This window comes from Nomascus leucogenys, chromosome 12, assembly GCF_006542625.1.
Source record: "Nomascus leucogenys isolate Asia chromosome 12, Asia_NLE_v1, whole genome shotgun sequence".
NCBI classification, from domain to species: Eukaryota; Metazoa; Chordata; class Mammalia; order Primates; family Hylobatidae; genus Nomascus; species Nomascus leucogenys.
Genome location: NC_044392.1, coordinates 106163134 through 106188300, shown reverse-complemented (window position 1 = coordinate 106188300; position 25167 = coordinate 106163134).

Below are 25167 nucleotides of genomic sequence, written 5' to 3'. Positions count from 1 at the left end.
GAGAAGAGGGCCAAAAAAAGAGACGGGGTTGGATCATAGTTAATCTTTTTGTGTCTTTCACGTATTTGCTCCTTTGTTCTCACAACAACTCTGCAAACAAGGTATTTTTACCTCCACTTTACAGATTAAGACCCTGGGGCTTGGCGACAGCAAGTGACTGTCCCAAGATCACTCAGCTGATAAGTGATGGAGCCAGGATTCCAGCCTAGACTGACTGCAAAGGGCTTGAACCCTTCACCGTAACGCGGGTGGGAGTCTGTGGGGTGATGTTTCCCAGCTGCCCTCCACACAAAACATGGAAAGTCACTGTCCTAATTATTTCTCTACCCTAAAGGTCCCAGGGTAAAATCCCATTTCTTCCAAGAGGCCCTGCCTTCTTTATCCAGCCCAGACTGATCTTGTTTTCTCACCTCCCATTCATTCCTCAACCACATACTGACCCTCCACTCTGTAGCCGTCTTAGGTACACATTGTGATGGGCCCCAGAGATACAAAATCCAGTAGGCCCCGGTCCTGCCCCCAGGTTCCTGTGGTGTACTGGGGTGAGGGAGCTGCGTGACCCAAGCAAGCTTGATGTCCTGCTAGGGGCCTGGGCCTACTCCAAAACAGACACATCTGTCATGTATGTCCCTTCTGTGACCCTAAATTGGATTTTCAGTACCATGTTTTATTTTCTCATGGATTCCATTGCAACTCACATTTGTTATCAGGAGTAGGGATTAAGCCCTACTGGCCTCTGGGTGCCTCGTCTGTCATCTGTGAAGTGGTATATTGGCCCCAACTGTCCAGTCCTCATTCAGGAGCCCCCACAGTGAACCCTTCCTCTAGCCTCATCACCCAGCGCCACTCTCCTCACGACTCACACTTCCCGGGTCTGGACTGAAGACTCTGTTCCCACAAACATGTCCCTCTCTCACCCTTCTGCCCCCGGTCTCCACCCACCACGGCCCCATTCATCCTTCTTGGCTCATCACAGAGTCCACCTCCATCAAGCCTCTCCTGATTTCCCTAACCAGATGTAATCACTGACTCTCAACCCTTCCTTGCAGAGTTCAAGTTTCCAGCAGGCAAGGGCATGTTTCGTGGGCAATTTTCTAAAGCGTGCAAATACAGCAATTCCTAAACTCTGAGGCATAGTAGAAAGTACAACTGAACTAGGATTGGCTCTGAAATCCTAATTTCTAGCCTCCTGTCTAGTCGACACTTGTGTAACATACAAGGGATTAAAACTTTTGTTTGTTTTCATTGATCACTAAGCAAGCACAAAAAAATATAAAGAAGGTTTAAACTATCCATTTCTACCACCAAGTGATAACCACTACTGTTATTTTGGTATACTGTCTTCTTCTTGTCTATGCATGTAACACAGACGGAAATAAACATGCTGCCAATATTGTTTTGTAACCTTTTTCGCTTAATATTTAATGGACATTGTCATTGGTAAAACTGGTTTCTATAGAAGAGTTTTCTTTAAAACAATTATTGGCTGGGTGCAGTGGCTCATGCTTATAATCCCGGCACTTTGGGAAGCCAGAGTGGGAGGATCATTTGATCCCAGGAGTTTGAGACCACTCTGGGCAACACAGCAAGACCCTACTTCTGCTAAAATAAAAAATTAGCCAGGCATGGTGGCACTCACCTATAAAGTCCTAGCTAGCTGGGAGGCTGAGGTGGGGGAATCGCTTGAGTCCAGGAGGTCAAGGCTGTGGTGAGCTATGACTGCACAATTGCACTCCAGCCTGGGTGACAGAGTGCAAAAAAAATTATGAAAAAATATTGAGGTATAATTTACACACAACAAATACACCCATTTTAAGTGTATGGTTTGATGAGTTTTGTCAACTGTGTGTGCTCAGGCAACCACCACCACAATTAAGATTTAGAACACTTCCACCATTCCTGAAAGTTCCTGAAAAACCCTTGAAATCAATTTCTCCCTACACCTGGGCCCAGATAACCACTGATCTCCTTCTCTAGCCTGATTTCCATAACTCCATTATATTTCACCCTATGGTATGCCCTTATTTGTTTGGCCGTTTCCCAATTGTTGGACATAAGAATGGTATTAATTTGTTTCCGTGTAATAAATTACAGTCCAATGAACAGTCTTTTGTCACACCTCTGACTCTTTCTTTGGGATAAATGTCCAGACCTGGAATTATTAGATTAAAGAGCAGGCATACTTTTAAGGTTGATGATAAATATTTGTATGTGTCATTTTTAATTCTCCTGAGTCTGTTTCCTCATTTGTAAAATAGGGATTAAAATTCCAACCTCAAGGAATTGTGAGGATTATATGACGTAGGATACAAGACACTTTGAATAACCAGCAAACCAATGCACAAATACCTGGGGAGCCGACTAGGAGGAAGAGCCTCTCAGGCAGATGGATCTGAGTTTAAATCCTGACTTTGCCTCTTTTCTAACTGCTGACCTTGAGTAACCTATGTAGTCTTAGCAAACCTCAAATTTCACAGTGTCAAATGCGAATAACATGTTCCATTCTCAAAGGGTTGTTATGAAGGTAAAGTGCAATACTCCAGGTAAGGAGTTTAGAAGAATTCCTAGCTTATAGCTGCTCAGTAATTTGCAGTTGTTTGTTTCAGTCAAGGTTCTTGGTTACAAATAAATAGACATTAACTCTGTTTAACTTGAGGAGGATAGGAATTTCTTAGAAGGATAACAGGTAGCTCATGGAATCAACAGGAAGACTGGAGAACCAGGCGTGGAAAATGGGCAGGAACCAAGGTAGACTGGGCAGCTAAGACAGAGCCCAGGCCTTGTCCCAGGAACTGTCTGCTCAGGGCCTGGTGCTGGCACTGCTGCCACTGAAGGCTTGCTGCTGAGGCTGCCACCAGACACGAAAGTCGTTTGGCTGGGATCATCCCAGGCCACCCCCATGTCTTTGTATCACTTGCTCCATATTTAAAGCTCCAGAAAGAGGCATCCAAATGGCTGAGTCCAGCATGGGGGCCAGGGAATGATTAAAAAGATCATTTCCAGGGAACGGATAAAAAGATGCCTGCTTTCTTCCAACTTCTATAGAGGGAAGAGGGTCCCCGCCTCTTCCCAAAACCCACAAAATGAGAGGATTTCCTAAAATAGGAAATGGGCTCAGATACTAGGTAGCTAAAATGATGAGGGTCCACTACATTATTACTTTTAATATTATGATGACTAAATAAATATTTGGTGAATTGCATTTATTCTGTAAATGTGCTAAGTGCTGTAGGATGAAGATTTTAAAGAAACTTTTTGATAAACGCTTTGATAAAAGATACAGCAAGGTTGCACATTTGGATGGTGTCATACTGGGTTTTCTTTCTCTGAGAACACAACCTTCTAATGATTTTGACGTGTGTGTGTATTTGTGTGTGTGTTTGCGTGTGTGTGTTGAGGTGGGCATGAAGAGGACAGACGGAGAAAGTGAAATCTATGATTTACTGAAAATGTACAATCTTGATCAAATTCACAAATTCCATTGTGTATTTCCTGTTGGTTTGGTTTAGTTTTTCACTGAAACAAGGGAAGTCTACCAAGTAAGATGAGGTAGACAGCCCTGTTGGCCACAGCTAAGGGTAACCTGAGGGCTGGTGGAGAATCAATCGAATGCAGTCAGCAGCTGATTCTTGTTATTTATCTTTCTGTTATTTATTTAAGCTATGATTTATTGAGCACTTAATGGGCATTACTTTATTTAATTCTCACAATTGCACTGTGATGGGAGAACTGAAGCTCAGAGGATAAATACTTCTTTCAAGGTCACACGGCTAGGGAGTTAAAAAGTTTGGGATTTGAAGCCAGTTCTGCCTGCCTTTGAATTCAGTGCATTTAGCTACAAGTGCAGTAAAGCAAATAGTATGCACATGACTAGAGTTAGCTGGGGACAGGGCCACTGTGTAAATGGACTTGTTAGCCTGGTAGATGTCACACTGGGGCAAAAGGTGGGAGGTGACTTCTCTGTGAGGTGAGTTCTCCAACAATCCTTCTGTTCAAGCATCTCAGACAGATTCCCAGCACCCCAAGCCCAAGGAGGTAGACTAGTCATTTACAGAACGGATTTTCAAAAATGTGTTTTTCCTTAAAAACTCCCTTACTATAAAAGGTTAAATGAATGTACACCCAGATTAAATAAAATCTGAAGTTTTCTACTTACCTCTGCCTCTCCTCCCTGTCCTTCTGGGCAATTAATGATGTCAGTTTTAATGTATTCTTGTGGAGTTCTTTCCATGCATTCAGAATTGTAAGTAACTATTAGTTAAGGTCGCCTTCAGGGGCAGAAAAAACAAAAAGCAAAAGTAAGTATTCGCATATCCTTTTATGAATAACATAATTGTATTATACTATGTGCATTGGTCTACCATTTACTTTGTCCACTTAGCAATACATCTTGAAGATCTTTCCATGATGGCACATGTAGCTTTACCTCATTTTAAGTTTTCCATGGTTGACCATTGGATGAATATACAATATTCATAGTTGTAAATACATAGTTTACTTAATACTATATATTACTAAAGATGTGGATTATTTCCTCTTTTTTTGCTGTTATAGACAATGATGCAATGATCCGCAAGTGATTTTTCTGCTCCTGAAAACGTATTCAAACTGTTTGCATTTATAAATGCAACCTATCTCATTGATTGGTAGGTTGACCTCAAGGAGAAGAGTGCAGATTTAAGTCAGCTTGGACCCTCCTCTGAGAAGCCATCCCTGATGGGTCCCATTTACTTGAGATCATCATTTCTTCCTTGTATTCTCTTTGCACTCTGCACACACTTTAATCACTGATCTTATCACTCTGAAGTGTCATTATTGATACACTTGTGTTTTTTTCTGCCAGATTGTGAATTCCATGAAAGCAAGGACTGTGCTTTCTGAGTCTCTAGCCAAGCACCTGCCACATGGTAAGATCAATAAATATTTGTTAAATTAAGCTGATTCTATGTGCTTAACACTCCATTGGCCCCCTCACAAGTTTTAAAGGCATGGTTTCCCTCTCTCTGTCTCTCTCTTTCTCTCTCCTACACCAAGTCACACATATAATAAACATACAATGTATATACTCCCACAGAGGAACTAAACTATCCTGTAAAATGCTTGAATTTACCAGGGATTAGGAAAGACATGAATGGAGTCTTTTTTTTCTGTCTAAAGGAGTTGTTGTTTACTCTCCGTATTCCCAGGGCTGCTGTAACCAAGTACCACAAACTGGGTGGCTTAAACAACAGAAACTTATTGTTTCACAGTTCTGGAGGCTAGAAGTCTGAAATCGAGCAGCAAGCTTAGTTTCCTCTGATGGCTGTGAGGGAGGGATCTGTGAAGGATTCAGCCTCTCTCGGTGGCTTGTAGAGGGCCTTCCCCCTGTGTCTCTTTCCTCTCTTCCTGTCTGTCCAAATTTCCTCTTCTTGTAAGGACACCAGTCATAGTAGATTAGGGTCCATCCTAATGACCTCATTTTAACTTGATTACCTTTGTAAAGATACTTTCTCTAATAACATTCTGAGGTACTGAGGAAATTCAACATAGGAATATTTTGAGGGGGTCACAATTTATCCCAATAACACTGTCCTTCTGAAAATTGTTTTAAAATCACATGAAGGAACCGCCAATCAGCAGGAATCTCCTGGGACTATAAAAACAAAGAAGAAATGTCTTTGGCTATGTGACTGACAGTTGGCCAAGGCTGGTGAAACATTTCCTTCCCAGTCAGAAGTTTGAGGGTCACCCTTGCCCCCATCCTGGGCCCAGCATCTGGAGCTGAAGTTCTCTCTGCCCTGGAAAGTAGAAGGTGCTCTACTCACTGCTAATTACACTGCTTGCCATTCCCTGAGGCCTTTAAAATATTTCTCTGATGATATGGAATCTGAGCTCCTGACTGATAAAAGCTTTGAGTTTCACAAGAGCTTGGTTCTCCAGGTACTTTTTCAGCTCAGGCTAATATCTATGTGTCATCTATTCAGCCTCATCTGGGATGAAGCTCTATGATGAGGCCGAACTTTGGGTGTAAGGGGGACTTCTGCCCTAGGAGTGGGCATGGACCCCCCCCCCCGGAGGTCCTACACTCCCTGGGATTCTCTGATCCAGATCCAGTGCAGATGTAATTGTCTCTCTATTCAACTGTCTCTGCCACTGGCCTATCTCTGTCTTGCTCACTGTGTCCCCTTAACAGCTGACACTGGGACAGCTGATCTTTCTGGACTAGTCAGCAAATCCCAACTACTTGTGCCAGAAACCTGCCTCCTGAGACACAGCATGGCTTTGGTAAACTAGGCCAACTGGGGTGGGGGAGGGGAGCCCAGGGTATAGACAGGGAGTCGGGGGAAGAGCTGCATATGAAGGAGTGCGATTGGGAGTTTGAGGAGGAGAAGCCGGTGGAAATGGACACAAAAGTCTTCCAGAAAGGGTCAGTGGACTCATTCATTCATTCATCCATTCATTCAACAACTATTTTTCAAGCACCTGCTATGTGGCTAGACACTACACTTGGCACTAGGAATGATGTAGTGAATCAAACGAAATGCCTGTCTTCATGAGCTTACATTTTAGTATGGACAGGAACAAAAAGCAAATAAATTAATGCACAAATCCTATGTCTAGCACGACACTGTAAGTGTTTTACGATGAAACCCGAAGCAGGGCAAGGGCGTGCTCTTTTAGATAAGTCTAAAGGGAAGGCTCAGAAGAAATATTTTAGCAAAGACCTAAATGAAGTGATGGGGAAGCCATGTGAATTCCTGGGGAAGAGCACGCCAGCCCATGGGAAGAGAAGCACAAAGGCTCTGAGGCAAGTGTGGGCTGGCATATCAGAGCCACAGAAGGAATCCAGTGAGGGGGAGACAAAGTCAGCAGCCCATGAGAGCAGCGCACAGAGCTAACTCTCCTAGGGTTCATTGTTTGTGTTTGTTTGTTTGTTTGTTTTGCTGAAACGTATTGAAATCTTACTATGTATCAGATTTTAAGGACTTTAGATATATTAGCTTGTTTATTTCTTTTAAAAACACTATGAGATAGGTATTATTATCATCCCTATTTTACTTTATTTTTAAAAGTTAATTAATTTTTTTTTTTGAGATGGAGTCTAGCTCTGTTGCCCAGGCTGGAGTGCAGTGGCGTGATCTCAGCTCACCCCAACTCCACCTCCCGGGTTCAGGCAATTCCCCTGCCTCAGCCTCATGAGTAGCTGGGATTACAGGCATGCATCACCACACCAGGCTAATTTTTTTTTTTTTTTTTTTTGTATTTTTAGTACAGACGGGGTTTCACCATATTGCCCAGGCTGGTCTCGAACTCCTGACCTTGTGATCCGCCCACCTCAGCCTCCTAAAGTGCTGGGATCACAAGCATGAGCCACCACACCCAGCCTATCATCCCTATTTTATAAATGAAGAAATTGAGGCACAGATCGATTAAACAGCTTACCTAAGCATACGGCTAATAAGTGATTGGGCCTAGATGCCCACTCCAGGCACCTCATAACCACTATACTGTCCTTAGATTTCAGCCTTAACCTTGTTAGAGCAGCTATTGCCCCACTGCCCCCTCATCTGTGCTTCCAGGAGGAGCTCTGTTTTCAAGGAGCTGCCAGTATTCATTCATGCACTCAGCAAAGGTTTGCTAAGCTCCACTGTGTGCACACAACAGTGCTGGGCCCATGGGAGAAAGAAGTGAGGAAGACAGAGGAGTAGTCAGGAAGACAAGTAAAGATCCACAGAGGAGGTAAACGCAGGATGTTATGAGGACCATATCCACGCGTGGGTAGGTCAGGAGTCACAGAAGCCTTTCTAGAGAAAGGTGATCTGCAGCCAGGTCATGCAATGCCCTGGGGGACACGGCATGAATCAGCCCTTCTCCCACCTCCTCTCTCACTGGGAGAAACTTGTGTGCGGCAAACCCCACAGCTGTCTATATGCCCCACCAGTGCATTCCACTTGCCAACAAATCCACTCTTTGTTGTCCACAAATCACCAGTCACTATTATTCTCCTTCCTAAAACATGCCTGCTTTCCTCCTACCCTCACACCCATCCCTACCCACTGCTGGGATTGCAGGTGTTGGAGCAGCTAAGAAGTGGCTCCTCTCTCCAAAGAAGAGTGCTGGAGAGCTGCAGCAGCTTTGAGGGATGTGTGTCAGGCTTTACTCCCTGGCTGAGAGGAGTTTGGATGCAGTAGCAACCCCCCTGAAGTCCCAGCATGAGTGCAGCTGTGGCAGAGTGATGAAGGGTTGCAGAAGGCCATGCCTACTCATCAAACCAGTGCTAAAAGGGAGAAAAGCAGGCAGGAAGGAACCATGAGGCCTTGGAAGCACAAGAAAGGGAAAACCAACAGCTGGGCTCAGGAGAACCCCCGCAGCCTGGCCAGCCCTGGGGCCTTCTCTGCCAATAATAAAGCTAGGGGTGCCGCAGCCCACAAACTCTGGCCCTTACTTTCTTCCTCAGAGGGGAAAAGGAAAGGTGAGGAAGTGGGTAGCTCTTAGAAGACTGTTTTGGTTTCTAAGTAAAAAAGAGTTGTTTCTGATGTCTGCCCAGAGATAGAGCCAGGTCCCAGGGGGCTGGATTTTGTGGTTCCAGTAAAAGGAGCGATGTTGACATGGAATTCTTGGATTGGCCTCATTTCATTAAAAACAAGCAGCCAAACCAAACGGAAAATGGAATTCAGCAGAGAAGCATGTGCTGACTCCCCCTCACCATCCCATCCTGCCCCACAAACTTGCCTTTCAATGCCAGTCAGCACACAACTTAGGTTTCCTAACCAATGTCCTAGCATCAGGGATTTTGCTGGCAGGTCCTTGAGCTCACAGGATGCGCAGTTTGCTCCCAGTGGGCTGTTTCTTAGCAGGGTCAGCCTGCGCCCATGACCTTGTCACTTCTCAAACTTCCTGTCCTTTAGTAGGGGAAAAAAAGTACAAGGCAAAGAGATGATTGGAACCAGATCAGCTGTCCTAAGAAGGTGTCCCAGAGTCCGTAGATGGCTGTAGTTTTGGACTTGTAGTTCCTGCCTTCTCTGTCCTAGAGTGGGACCTTAGGTGATCACTTTTCATAGCCTGCTTCTATGGTTAAAAGTCAGGCCAGTTTCCTGTGCGTCAATCATTGAAGATGGAAGATCGATTTCCAACCAACCAGCTCTGTGACTGTGAGTTTAGACAACTTGCTTAACCTCTCTGTGTCTTGATTCCCTTGGCTGTCAAATGGAGACAAAATGCCTCTATTAGGTTTCCAAAAGGATTAAATAAGAACATATATGTAAAATGGTGAAGACATGCTGTCCATACACATAAGCATTCCATAAATTGTAGCGGTAATTATTGTTTTATTATTAACATCATATTAGTCAGCCGATGTATTAGCCAAGCGTCTTTGATTATAAAGAGCTAAAATAAGAACTAAAATCCAGCTCAAGAGAAAGGTAGTGACGGTAAAGGCAGGGTGCTAGATTATTGTAAGGGTACAAATTACCTCATGGGATAGGGGGCAGGAGATGAAGTTGAGTTTCAGGTGATTTGGAATCAGGAACTGAAAACCTGGCACTAAGACTCTTTATTCTCCATCCTAGAGTGTCTTCTAGACCAGCGCTGTCCAACAGAACCATCTGCAATCATGGAAATATTCTATATCTGCAGAGAGGATCTGAGTTTAAAATTTCTAATAATTTAAGTAAATTAATTTAAATGTAAACACATTAACTTGAATCAATTAATTAAAATTGTTATTTAAATAAAATAGGTACATGAGGCTACTGTATTGTCCAGCCCAGTTCCAGACCTTTCTCCTCCCTCCTTCTCTGGCCCCACCCCAGCTTCCTTTGCGTCCTCATTGGCACGAAGCCTACCACAATTATGAGCTCTGCCTTTACTGCCTCACTTCTCAGCCCAGGGCCCACTGTCAACTCCAGTGCCTCTTGTTTTGGGTTCCAAAACCTAGGAGAGTAATTTGACTTCATTCATCTTTTCATGCCAGGCAGCAAATTAAAGGCCACTCTATGCAGGGAACTCTTTAGGGCCAGGGCTTCTCTCCCAGACCATCGGGTCATGGAGTTTTGTCCTGTTTCTCCAAGGGCTGAGTGAGGGTTCCCCGCAGGAGGGGCTCAGTGGGGCAGGCAGCTCTTGTACGCTGTGCTTTTCGTCCAGGATGGCAGTAATCCAGTGGTTGGCATCGATGGCTTGCTGGTTCAGGAACTGTAGGGCTAAGGATAGGGAGTGTGCCTATGCCTTTCCCGGCTTCTGCAGTGATTCAGGCCCTGTTTGTGACGAAAGCCCAAAGATCCTTTGTTGACTGGTGAACCTTGGAGGAAGCTGACTGAGCATGGACAGCAGGCTAACCAGGGTGCTCCATGGAACCACATCTGAGCCTGTGGGTGCTCCTGTGGCAGCTCGATGATGACAAACCAAAGAAAACACCAGGTTTGAAAAAAAAGTTTTTGTTTTCCTCCAGACTCCTGGAGGCACCAAGATGACATAGCTTAATACTGGTGAGACAGAACAATGGCAGACTTGGGGACCTCTGTGTCATTGTCAGCTACTGGCTTCACCCTGTTGATTGAGCTTGACAAGCCTTCTCGCTCAGGCAACTGACTAGTGCTGGCAAACAGATGGTATGTCTAGTCTTTGTTTTTAGGCCTTTTAATTGGTCTGATTCTTTGAATAAATGGAATCAATGGGTTGTTTAACTTATTAATCAAGCATCAAACATTATTAAAGGGACAGCTACATGCCCCAAACTGTGCTTGGCTTTGTGGACAGATATAAAAATAAGATCCTTATTGAAAACTGAGGGTAGTAATTCCCACCTCTCACGGTCGTCAGGAAGATGTGAAGACTGATTACAGAGCCAGAGAAGGAGGGAAGTGGGGTTTCTCATCCCTGCTCCCACTCCTGCCTGCTTTCCAACCCCGTATATACTCTTTGTACAGCAGCAGATTGATTGGTTGCATAAATACTCCATAAGGTCACATTCCTGCTAAAAACCCTCTAATGACTCCCCATTGTACACAGAATAAAATCCATTCAAGATGGATGCAAGACACCAACCCACCTCCATGACCCCAATTCCTGTAACTCTTTCCCTTGCTCACCCCACCATGGCTACGCTGGCCTCTGACCACTCCACTCCTTTGCACCAAGCTCAGGCTTACCCCGGGCCTTTGCACTGACGGGTCTCTCCTCTTGGAATATTCTTTTCCTAGATTTTTTACACGGTTGGCTTTTCTTGCTATTCGTTCCCATCCTCAGAGAGTGCTTTCTTGATCATCCAGTTGAAGGTATCTTCCCTGCCACTTTCAATCATACTCACCTTACTTTATTTTCATTGTGGAGCTTACTGTTCATACCTGACATTCTCTGGGTGGTGGTGGTTGTTTGCTTACTTTCCACATTCCCCAATTAGAACAGCCTCTTCAAACACATCATTAAAGCAGGACTTCATCTTGTTTGCCTTATAGTTTTGCAACTCCTAGAACTGCACGAAGCACAGATAGGTCCTCGGTTATTGTCTCATGAATAAATGATTGACTCAATGAGAAGACTGACATGGTTCACAGCAGCAGTTTTGCAAAGATCTAAGGTTGCACTTTGTGTTTAAATGTATGGTCTAGATTTTTGTTTTTGAACAAAATAAAGGATTGGTCCTCTAATATTCCTGAGTGCAGGTTTGGACCTTTCTGGCCCTAAATTTCCTCTGCTATAACATGGTGATTCCCCTATCACCAGCTGAATGTGGCTACTCAGAAGTATGCCTGATTCACTTTTGAAAAATGCTTTGGAAAGACTAATTCTGGACTGAGTACAAAGCCAGAGACAGCCTTAGCCTCATGCTCAAATATCCAGTTGCTTCCTGAACTTCAGCATTTGGATGCTTTGCAGGCTCCTCCTACACAGTGTGTCTGAAACTCAGCTCCACCCCTTCCCCACTCCGCCCCAGACACTCTGCCCCAGACCCATTCCTCCTCCCTTGTTTCCTGTTCCCATGAGTGGCACAGTCACCCTTTCAGGATAATGGCCAGAAACATAGGCCTGATTCTCAATGCCCGTTTCTCTCTCTAACTTCAGGCCGAATTGGTTGATTCCACCTCCTGCCATTTGAATCCATCCTATTCTGTCCTTTTGTCTCCATCCTCCTACTCTTACCATTCTCCAGGCCCCTTTTATTTCTTGCTGAGGTTACCGACACAGCTTCCTTACTGGTAATCTTGCCTGCATTCTTTCTAATTTCCAGTCTATTCTCCATACTACAGATACCATTTAATTACAAATGGAATCACAGCATCTTTTCTTCAGTGGCTCCCCAAGGTCCCTGAGTGAAAGTCAAAACTCCTCAATGTGGTTTATGAGGCCTTAACATTGCTTACTTCATCCATCTCAGTTATTGCAACTTCCTCTTCCACTTCGTCCTTATCTTCTTTAAAAAAATTTTTTTAAGGGATGGGGCCTCACCCTGTTGCTTAGGCTGGAGTGCAGTGGTGGAATCATTGCAGCCTTGAACATCTGGACTCAAAGGGTCCTTCAGCCTTAGCCTGCTGAGTAACTGGGACTACAGGTTCACACAACCACACCTGGCTAATTTCCAATTTTTTTTTTTGTAGACAAGGGGTCTCGATATGTTGCCCGTGCTGGTCTTGAACTCCTGGCCTCAAACAATCCTCCTTCCTTGGCATTTCAAAGTGTTAGGATTAGAGGCATGGGCCACCCCACCCAGCCCCATTCTCAACTTTTTTTTCTTTCCTACATACTATGTGTCTTGTTTATTGTCAGCACTGTCATCCATGCTGTTCTCTCTGTCCAGAACATTCTTGCCTGTCCCTTTGCCAGATGCCTAACAATTCCTTCATTCTTGGACAGGTGTCAGGATTTCAGGCCCCCAACTCTGAGACAAGTTTCCCTTCTCAGCAAACCATAAATAATTGCTGGCACTAATGGTACTACTACTATTAATAAAATTAAGAGGGGTATTAGACTATAAGATAGCCGCCTGGGGTTTAAGCAAAACAGAAGTGTATTTCTTTCTCATAAAATAGACCAGAGGTTGGGGACTATTTGGGAGGTCCTTTCTCCTTTTTTCTCCAGTTTCACCATCCTTTGGGAGTGGCCTTGCCACCACGGTCCCAGATGGCTCTCTACCACATCTAACGTTCCAGCCAGCCATCCCGTATGGTGGAAGAAACGGAAGCAAAGAGAGCAAGCCCTTTTTCCCTGCTCCTGGAGATAAAGCAATCCATGATTATAACAGAGAAGGGTAACAGGACAACTTGCCAATATTCATAGAGCACTGGCTAAGTGCCTTTTCTAATTCAACCCTCTCAATTACCCTGTGGGGACAGACACTGTTATTATCCCCACTCCCATTTTCAAGCAGATGATGGCTTCATCAACAAGCCGACTTTGCAGATCTGAGAAATAATATGAAGGGCTGGCCAGCCTGGGTAGACCATGTGACGGCAATTCTTTCTCAGAAAGTTTTCATGTGATGTGCACATGACTTTGATGTTTGTTAATAAACACAGCAAGGAATTCCAGCACTCCGTGTTCTTTTATAGCCATAATTTCAAATTCGGTGCTATGATGATCTACATTATATGTGCATGTAGTTAAAGAGTCAAAAAGTTCTACACACTTTGGTTCGAATGTCGGTGATTACCTCCCTGTTCCCCAGAGCTTCCCCAAACCTCCGCAGTGCAGCTTCCATGGTCCAGAGACAGCCACCTCCAACGTTTTTGCTGATTCATTTCGTTATTCACCTCATATCATGCTTATATTGCTACTTTGTGATTTCTCAGTTTGGGCATTATATTTTGGCTTTGCACCGTGAAAGATGAGGATTTAGCTCTGCCATCAGCCGCCTACACCATGTGCAACATACAAATACACTTTCCCCCTCTTCTCCTATCTAATACAGATGTAACTCAATTTCAGCCAGAGCAGTATTTTGATAGCTGGTCACCTAGTACGCTAGACTTGTTACTTTTCTCACACATTATTTTGCTTGTTTTCTTTGGAATTATTTTCTTATTTTTGAAGTTTGCAGCCAGGCACAGTGGCTCACACCTCTAATCCCAGCACTCTGATGGGGGGCCTGCTTGAGTCCAGGAGTTCGAGACTAGCCTGGGCAGCATACAACAACAAAAACTAACCAGACATGGTGGTGCACTCCTGTAGTCCTAGCTATTCGAGAAGTTGAGGTGGGAGGATACCTTGAGCCCAGGAATTCAAGGCTGCAGTGGGCTGTGATCCTGCCACTACACTCCAGCCTGGGCAACAGAGCAAGACCCTGTCTCAGAAAAATAAACAAATAAATAAATAAAGTTGCTTCATTTTCTGTGTACTTATCTCTAAGTAAGCCTCAAACCTGTCCACAGTGACAGAAATACTTTCCCAACATTTCCAAATATATTTGGTATTCTATCAGTTGCATCTTTTTGAGGCAATCTCTCTGGGGGCCTTCTAACTAGCTTGGATCTAGACAAGTGACCTCTACGCTGGGTACTTGGCTGTCACCCCAGGATCTCTGCACCATTGTCCTGGGCCTTCCCTGGGCCTCTCTCTTAGGTTGGAGTGCCTTACTTCTGGATCCCATGCTTTCCTCTTGGAATATCTTTTCATTTTGGAGCATAAGAAAGAGGACAAGGGAGGGTTTTGTTTGTTTTGAGCCCATGGCACATGTTTAACCTACCATCTTTAATAGGAATTCTTAGCCTTATGTCAGAGATGAAGCAATTGAAGTTTAGGATTATTAAGCAACTAGGAAGTTGTCGAGTTGGTCTAGTAGGATATTTCTTGGGTCAGAGCTTCTGTCACACTGTTTTCTTATCTATCTTCTCTGTTGAGCTATGAGCTCTCTTAAGGCAAGGACCAATCCTATCTGTTCCCTTTTGTATCTCTAGTAGCAGGCTGTCCTAGGCACTCAACCAAGGTTTCTTGAGTGAATGTGTTGGGTCTGATTTTGGAGGACATTGTTTATTCCATCCTAACGGAATAAAAATCCCAACATTTTGTTTTTAACCTGCCAAGCCCAAATTATCTGTACCTGCTGTAATTATCTCCCACTGCCCCCCGCACCTCCTCCCCCACAGTTTTGTGCTTGTTGTCGTCTTAGAAGACAGACAGACATCTGCCTGCACCTGAAATGGCTCAAAAAATTTCCTTGGGAAGGTCTCGCTTTCATTCTTAAACCACAACATACACTTCCAATGTTTATTTTTGTGAGACACACAATAGTATAATCACAAAATATTTTTTCCCTAAAGAACAACTTACTCAAGTGAAGGCAATGCTATATTTATGACTTTTTTTTCCTGTTTTTAGGATACCTCATGGAAACTTGACAGAACAAAGGATTTATTTTTTATTAGGTTAAATCTGCGTCTTGGGTACTGTTTGCTTGCTGCCCATTAAGTCTGAACATCTCAATTTGAAAAAAAATCACCACTCTGATTAATAAAAACAACCTGAAACAGATCCCTGTAGTGGGGTGACTGTATTATGTTAAAACGTAATGTGACAAACACGGCTGCAGCGCCCTCCCAGAACCCAAACCTTCCAAGCTAAAAATAGCCCTTGGTCTTTCCCTGCAACTCAAAAACAGGAACAGCACAACTTGTTTGCCTCATTATGTGTTCTGCACAGGGATCCAGCCCTCTCACGTCCTGGCTCTTACATACTTTCACAAATTCCAATCTGCCCATTACAAATCCAACAGGCCTCACGGTAGGAAGTGAATTCTGCACAAACACAACTGCCCTAGGTCCTTAAACAATGCACTGTTCACCCAGGGGCTCACAGGAGGGAATAATAACTTTAACCACCACTTAGGAGAGGCCTCTGTTAATATTTGCCTGGTTCTATGGGCATGAAGATAGGCACGCTATGTGTTTTAACCTTTTCCATCCTTACCATCCATGAGGGCAAATCTTATTATTATCCCTATTTTATAGATAAAGGAAATGGAGGCTCAGGAGATAAAAGAACTTGCCCACACTCACCCAGACAGTGTAGGAGTGACGACCACACCCAGCTGGCTTTCACAGTAATGAGCATCACACCAAACCACCTCACTGTAATCCCATGGCCAGGTGAGTGGGGGCTCCAATCAGAAGTGAAGAGAGATGGGCTGGGTGCGGTGACTCACACCTGTAATCCCAGCACTTTGGAAGGCAGAGGCGGGTGGACCACCTGAAGTCAGGAGTTCGAGACCAGCCTGGTCAACATGGCAAAACCCCATCTCTACTAAAAATACAAAAGTTATCCAGGCATGGTTGTGCACGCCTGTTGTCCCAGCTACTTGAGAGGCTGAGGCAGGAGAATTGCTTGAACCTGGGAGGCGGGGGTTGTAGTGAGCTGAAATCCCGCTATTGCACTCCAGCCTGGTGATGGAGCGACACCCCATCTCAAAAAAAAAAAAAAAAAAAAAGTAGAGGAAGATGAAGAAATGTCTAACTTTAACTACTATTGGCCCATGAGAATAAAGGCAGAAGCTATAGATACTCAGAGTTGGGAGGGATTATGTAGATCATCTATCCTTGGGTATCTTTCTTTCTGCAGCAGATCTGACAAGTTCCCACCCAATTCCATGGGAAAATTATCGGCTTTGGATTCTTGACCGTCTGTGGAGGGAGAGGGAGGGCAAGTGGAAGTGGAGTGAGTCAGTAGAAAGGAAAACAGTGCTGCAGGACAGAGAGGAGATTCTTACCAAAGTGCTCTCCAGGAAAAGGCAAGACGGGAGAAACATGCCGGCCTGAGAGGGGAGCAGGGACGTGTCCTCTGTAGAAACAGGAGGAAAGGCCCAGCATGTGGGCACAGGCCGAGTTAAGTTGGAAGTTTTGTTAGTAAGAAGATGAGGTGGTTTCTAGGCAGTGGTATCTCTTTTTTCTCAGTGAACTGTGGGTGAAGGCCATCAGCTGCAAGTGAGGAAAGGACAGGAGATACAGGAAGCTTGAGAAGAGAGAGGGTGCGAAGAGTTTTGGAAGTGGAGATACTGAGAAAGTGTTTGTCCATCAGTGGCTTAGTATTTGTGTCCATATATGTCAAAGGAATCCCATCATCATGATCAGCGGATTCTGCAAAAACATGCAGCTGCTTGGGTGCAAACATGATAGCTGGAAAGCTGGAGCTTGGCATATGAGGTTGTTGGACAGAGTTTGCAGGGCAGTGGTTGTAAGAAAGAATCATGACTGTAAGCTGGGTTGAGAGTGAGGTGTCTGATGAAAAAGTGGTAGCGCTGATAATGATCGAAGATCTCTATGAGATCTGCATACATATTGCACTGGAGGGCCAGCAAAAGTAAGCTGGGAGTAGAGGCTGGTATACTTGAGGTTGCAATTTCAGTGGTGGTGCATTTAGTGTGGCTTACAATATGGAAGGGCATGACCAAGGAAGAAGATAGCTAGGTGGTTGGGCGAAAAGGTCATCAGTATGAGCTGGCTGAAGAACAAGCAACCGAGATATTGGATGGATAAGCCATCTGAATTTTGAAGTAACCAAGAATGGTGGCAATTGAAGGAAATGAGACGATGGTAAAGTCATTCACGAAAGGAGTGAGACAGGGTGGGCAGGAGATGGCAGCAACTCAGAGGCGCAAAGTCCGATGACATACACTTCAAAGGAAGAGGGGCTGAAGAAGGGAACAAATGGCTTAGAAGTGGCAATTGGAGGCCAGGCGCACACCTGTCCCATCTCCAGGTACATGGGGAGGGTATGAGAAGAAAAAAAGCCAACCAACTGTTAAGTAGCTGCAATGGAAGTTTTGGGACAAATCCAAGCACTAGACGAGGTAAGAGGTGAGGGAAAAATTCTAAGAAGGGATTAAGAATAGAGGAGAGGAGGCTGCTGAGAGGCTGGGCAGTTGGCGGGGTGGGGGGAGGGTGTGATTGGTCAGATTACCAGATGTGCAGAGCCACCACAGGACTAAGGGTTGGGGTGATGCCAGATGACTTGGGATGGGAACTTGACCTTCTGGAGGTGACTGAGGTGAACAGGGAGGTGGGACATGATGGGATTAGTGCTGATGATCTCATAAGAATCTGGTTTTGTACTGACAAAAACAAGAAATGGGAAAGGATTCCCTATTAATAAATGTGCTGGAAAACTGGCTAGCCATATGTAGAAAGCTGCAACTGGATCCTTCTTAACTTATACAAAATTAATTCAAGATGGATGAAAGACTATATGTTAGACCTAAAACATTAAAATCCTACAAGAAAACCTAGCAATACATCAGACATAGCGTGGCAAGACTTCATGTCTAAAACAAAAGCAATGCAACAAAAGCCAAAATGACAAATGGGATCTCATTAAACTAAGAGCTTCTGCACAGCAAAAGAAACTATCATCAGAATTAACAGGCAACCTACAGATGGGAAAATTTTGCAACCTACTCATCTGACAAAGGGCTAATATCCAGAATCTATAATGAACTCAAACAAATTTACAAGAAAAAAACAAACAACCCCATCAAAAAGTGGGCAGAGGACATGAACAGACACTTCTCAAAAGAAGACATTTATGCAGCCAAAAAACACATGAAGAAATGCTCATCATCACTGGCCATCAGAGAAATGCAAATCAAAACCACAGTGAGATACCATCTCACACCAGTTAGAATGGCCATCATTAAAAAATCAGGAAACAACAGGTGCTGGAGAGGATGTGGAGAAATAGGAACACTTTTACACTGTTGGTGGGACTGTAAACTAGTTCAACCATTGTGGAAGTCAGTGTGGCGATTCCTCAGGGATCTCGAACTAGAAATACCATTTGACCCAGCCATCCCATTACTGGGTATATACCCAAAGGACTATAAATCATGCTGCTATAAAGACACATGCACACGTATGTTTATTGCGGCACTATTCACAATAGCAAAGAGTTGGAACCAACCCAAATGCCAACAACGATAGACTGGATTAAGAAAATGTGGCACATATACACCATGGAATACTATGCAGCCATAAAAAATGATGAGTTCGTGTCCTTTGTAGGGACATGGATGAAACTGGAAAACATCATTCTCAGTAAACTATCGCAAGGACAAAAAACCAAACACCGCATGTTCTCACTCATAGGTGGGAATTGAACAATGAGAACTCATGGACACAGGAAGGTGAACATCACACTCCGGGGACTGTTGTGGGGTGGGGGGAGGGGGAGGGACAGCATTAGGAGATACACCTAATGCTAAATGACGAGTTAATGGGTGCAGGAAATCAACATGGCACATGGATACATATGTAACAAACCTGCACATTGTGCACATGTACCCTAAAACCCTAAAGTATAATAAAAAAAAAAAAAAAAAGAAAAAAAAAAAAAAAAAAAAAAAAGAATCTGGTTTTGTAGCAGGAAGTTTAATGACATCTGTTTATTTCACTTCTCTGATTGCAACCCTTTACTAGCTTCTCATTGCTCTTTGGATCAAGTTCAGACTCCTCAGCTCTATCAACAAAGTCAAGCATGGTCTGGCCCTTTCTGCCTCCCCAGCCTCACCTCTGAGTCTGCCACAGCATTGAACTGAATCCAATTGCAAGTTTTTATTGCTCATTTGGTATTTCAGGCAATACAGCATAGTGGTTAAGCACAATGATTCTGGTTCCAAACAATCTGGGTTTGAAACCTGGCTTTATCACTTTCTCACTATATGACCTGGGGCAAAGTATCTGACTACTCTGAATCTGAGTTTTTTCATTTGTAAGATGGTGTAAATAATAGGACCTACATTAGAGAGTGGTAAACTTGCAAAAGCACTTAGATCTGCCTGTCTGTCACGTGGGTTAGCTGTAATAGTCATTCCTTTCACATGCCATCCTTTTAGCAGGGAATACTTATGCCATCTTTGCAGCCCCCTCTCCACTCCTCCCTCTACCCACCTACTCAAGGGTCACCTGAGACATCCCTTCCTGCAGAGTTTTCCTTGGCCTTCTAGAGGGGTCACAGGCTCCACCACTGCACTCCTGTAGCTGCCTGTTCCCCCACAATACCACTGTGCCCTTGTTGGATGCAACCTTCCAGCTTATTTACCACTCTTCTCAGGGCCTACCATTCTTCCCAGCACACAGTAGGTGTTCATAAATATTAGTCAAAATGTTATCAGATCTGCTGCAGAAAAGATACCCAAGAATAGACGACCTTCACAATCCCTCTCAACTCAGAGACTCTATAGTTTGTCAAATGATAGAATAAATGGATGACTCCTCCAGAGAGAGAGACAGTGGGTCCCAAGCTGAGGGGGTGTGGGGCTCTGCAGACATTTGTGGAGCACAAGCAATGTCATCTCAGTCCAGATCTGCCTCAGCACACAGTAGGCCAGCCCTCTATTTACACACAGAGCTTGTTTCCTTAGGGAAACTTCCATAGCTTCTATTGCTCTTTTTTTAAAAAAAAATGAATGTTAATTTGGGAATAAAAAAATTCTACCCTGAGAAAAATCTGCAAATCATTGGTCTACCACATGCTCTCTGAACTCTCTTCCAGCTCACAAAATTGTAGTCAACTCAGCAACACTCAATCTTTGTATATGAGGACACTGAGGGATAGCATTTATTGCTTTAGGATCTATAGATTCAGAGATTGACAAAAGTTTCTATGAAGTCAGTAGCACAAGCCAAATGAATTTTATTCATCTATAAGCATACAAAACATGGTGTATGCATATTGCATATGAGAAGCATATTTTTTCAGCCCATGGGCAATTCTTGGTGTGCATGTGGACTCAGGGCCTGCCTGCCACACTGAGACCACCAAGGGCAATGTTCCCTGGGTTGGAACCCTGGAATCAGGCCTATCCCTAGTTTCTAAAGACTGAAGTTCTCTGTTTTCCAAAGGGGTTGTGTTAGTCTGTTCCCATGCTGCTAATAAAGACATACCTGGGACTGGGTAATTTATAAAGTAAAGAGGTTTAAAGGGCTCACAGTTCCACATGGCTGAGGAGCCCTCACAATCATGGTGGAAGGCAAAGGAGAAGCAAAGGCACATCTTACATGGTGGCAGGCAAGAGAGCTTGTGTAGGGAAACTCCCATTGATAAAACCATCAGATCCCATGAGACTTACTATCATGAGAAGAGTATGGGAAAAACCACCCCCATGATTCAATTTTCTCCACCTAGCCCTGCCCTTGACATGTGGGGATTATTACAATTCAAGATGAGATTTGGGTGGGGACACAGAGCCAAACCATATCAAGGGGGAATAAAGACCCATGGCTAATTCCAGAGGCCTGGCCGTGAGAATGACGGCTGCCTCTCAAATTTTGGCTCAGATTGAACAACTCACCCTGACCTCTGACGCTGCAGGGTTGCTGCCCAACACCCCTGCGGTGGCTTGTTTCAACAGACATGGAAGGGACCAGAACCACGGCAGCCTGACTGCAGACAGGCACTCTCTGAGCTAGGGTCAGCTTTCTGTTATGGCAGAGGGAAAGCTTGAAGAGAAAGCATAAACTAAGAAGCAGGCTCTGGGGTGAAAAATTCTAGCAGTCTCTTACTGACAGGCCTAAACCAATCTGTTGGTTTAACAACTGTCAGCTTCTCTTGATAGATATCAGAAGCCTCCAGTGATCAGAGGTAGATGGGGTGAGGTGGGGCCATCCATCCAGTCCTGTTAACCTGGAGGTGTGTTGTTATGAAGTCAGGTCTTAGACCAAATTCTGCCAGTCTTGTATTTATTGGCAAGTTAGGCACAAAAACCACAATCAATTCTTTTAAATGTGGGAAGAAGGGAGTCCCACAGGCACCCTGCATGAAATATTCACTCCAAGAGAGACCAACCGACCAGGTACCCAGGTCAGCAGAAAAGTCCTGCGGGAAGAGGGAAGCATGGAACTCAGGGGGCTTAGAACGTTTAGGGTACAAGTCTGCTGAATTTTTTTAACGTTCATACCCTGTTTTGCAAAGAAGCTGAGCTGCGAACTTTTTCTAGCTAAGCTACCTTCAGCACTGCTCTTTCGCCAGCAACGAATACTTATTTTTGACATTCCTGATGCTAATTAATAAACTCCTAGTGTAGATTTTTATATTTGAAAAGCTTCAAGCAGTCTCCTCTAGAGTGTGGATTTCCGAATAGGGTACTTTGAATATCACCTAACTACCTTGAGATTGTATATTAAAGTTACTATACACATTCGTATTATACTTTTTTGAAATGCATGTTTTTAAACAAATTGTCACACAGGCAAAATGATAGAAACACAAAGATGAAAGGGACCTGAGAAGCTCTCTAGTCCAGCTGGGGTTTTTCATTCATTTATTCATCCATTCATACAACAGTTTTGGAATACCTATGTTATGCCAGGCACTGTTGTAGATACTGGGATTAGAGTGGTGAACAGGAAATGAAGTCCCTGCCATTCTGGAGTTTCTATTCCGGTGGAAAAGGCTGAGGATAAATAAAGAAAATATAAATATATTATTTAATGCCTGGTAGTGACAGTTTCTATGAGGAAAAAGCAACGTCAGGGCTAACATAGCTCTGTCGAGCAGAACTACGGTCATGCGTCACGCAACGACACGGAGATGTTCTGAGAAATGTGTTGTCAGGTGATTTCATCACGGGGTGAACGTCACTGAATATACCTACACAAACCTATATGGTGCAGCCTATTGTAGACCTAAGCCATATGCTGTAGCCTGCTGCTCCTAGGCTACAAAACCGTGCAGCATGTCACTGTACTGAATCCTGTAGGCCATTGGAACCCAATGGTAACTATTTGTGTCTGTAAACAAATCTGAAAAGAGGAAACGTACAGCAAAAATACAGCATAAAAGATAAAAAATGGTACACCCGCATAGGGTACTCACGGTGAATGGTGATTGCAGCAGTGGAAACTGCTCTGGGTGAGTCAGTGACTGAGTGATGAGTGAATGCGAAGGCCGAGGACACTATCGTACACTCCTGCAGACTTTGACAAACACTGTACACTTAGGCCGTACTAAATTTATAAAAGCATATTTTTGTTTCTTTAATAATGAATTAACCTTAGCTTACTAAGTAACTTTTCTATTTTATAAACTTAAATTTTTTAAAAAACTTTTTGACTCTTTTGCAATAACACAGCTTAAAACACAAACACATTGTATGGCTGTTCAAAAGTTTTATTTATTTATTGTTTGCTTTGTGTCATTATTCTATAGGCTTTTTTTCTATTTTAAACTGTTTTTGGAACTTTTTAAACTTTAATTTTTATTTATTTATTTATTTATTTATTTAGTTTTTGAGATGGAGGCTGGCATGTTGCCCAGACTGGAGCGCAGTGGCACAATCTTGGCTCACTGTAACTTCTACCTCCTGGGTTAAGCGAGTCTCTTGCCTCAGCCTCTGGAGTAGCTGGGATTACAAGCACCCACCATCACGCCCGGCTAACTTTTGTATTTTTAGTAGAGATGAGGTTTCACCATGTTGGCCAGGCTGGTCTTGAACTCCTGACCTCAAGTGACCCACCTGCCTCAGCCTCCTAAAGTGCTGGGATTATAGGCACGAGCCACCGCACCAGGCCTACCTTTTGAACTTTTTAATTAAAAACTGAGACGCAAACACATGCATCAGCCTAGGTGTACACGGGGTCAGGATCACCAGTATCCCTCTTTTTCACCTCCATATCTTGTCCCGCTGGAAGATCTTCAAGGGCATGGAGCTGTCATCTCCTATGATAACAATACCTTCCTCTAGAATATTTACTGAAGAACCTGCCTGAGGCTGTTTTACAGTTGATTTTAAAATATATATAAGTAGAAGCAGTACACTCTGAAATAAGAATAGTAGAGTGAGTACATAAATCAACAACAGTCATTATTGTCATTACCAAGTGGGTAATGTATGCTGCAGAATTGTATCTGCTGTATCTTTATACATCCGGAAGCACAGTAGGGTTGTTGATCCCAGCATCACCACAAACGTGTGAGTAACATGTTGCACTGCAACTGCAGGGGATCGCTAGGGTATATGTGGTGCGTTGTTGACCAAAATGTCAGTATGTGGTGCACGACTGTATAATGAAAGCCACTTATGTTAATTTCAAATTTCCTAGCAGCCGTATTTAAAAGAGTACAGAGAAGGAGGTGAAATTAATTTTATTGATGTACTTTATTTAACCTAATACAGCACATCCAAAATGTTATCATTTCAACATGTAATAAATATAAAAATTATTAATGAGATATTTTACGTTCTTTTTTTCAAACAAAGTCTTGGAAATCAGTGTGTGCTTTACACTTACAGCACATCTCCGTTTGGACTAACCACATTTCGAGTGCTTGGTAAGGCACAAGTGCCTAGTGGCTACTGTATTGGATAATAGAGGGCTCGTGAGTGAAAGGACAATGGTCATATTTTAGATAGGATGATCAAAGACTGTGTCTCTGAGGAAGGTGACATTTGAATGCAGGTCTGAACAAAGTAAAGGAGCAAGCCGTTTAGGTATCTGGAGAAGAGACACCACAAAGAACAGAGGCTGAGCGGTGGGAATAATTTGGCATGACAAACAAATAGCAAGGTGGCTATTTGTGGCCTCGACTAGTTATCCCTTTTGCCCTTCTCCTTTCTTTACCTTCTCCTTGGAATGCAGATGCAGAGCCTGGAGGTGCAGCAGCCATCTTTCAATCCTGAGGACAAGCAGATGCTCTGGAGTTAGACTGTCCCCATCCAATCCCAGGTCTGATTTTGCTAGCTATTTCATTGCCTCTCAAACTATCAGTGGCAAAGAAGCAGCTGTTTTCCCCCAAGCCACTGCAGATCAATACTTTTGTAAAATAAAATAAAGCAAATTACTTAAAAAGAATAAAGTTTTAAAAAGAAATGAACATATGAAATACAAGGCCAACTTAAAAAAAAGTTTATTCAACTGACATGAAATTACTCTATCAAATTGCTACAAAACACTTATGCTAAATTTCTGTACTATTTTTTAGCAGACCACTGACAAGCAGTTATGTCCAAGGTCAAAACTTTCAGGAGCACTGAGTTAGTTATATTACAGTAGGTTAGTTTTTTTAACCCATCTAAGCCTCAGTATCCTAATTTGAGAAATGGGAATTAGTACCTCTTTCAGAAGCTTTTTTTTTTTTGTTATAGATTAAATATAAAAACCCCTGTGAAAGCTAGCCCAGCAACGTCATTAAATGTTAGCTATTACTAGTTATCATATGCTTGTCTCCCCAGTTGGCTGCAAGCCCCATAAGGACAAGGACAACTTTATA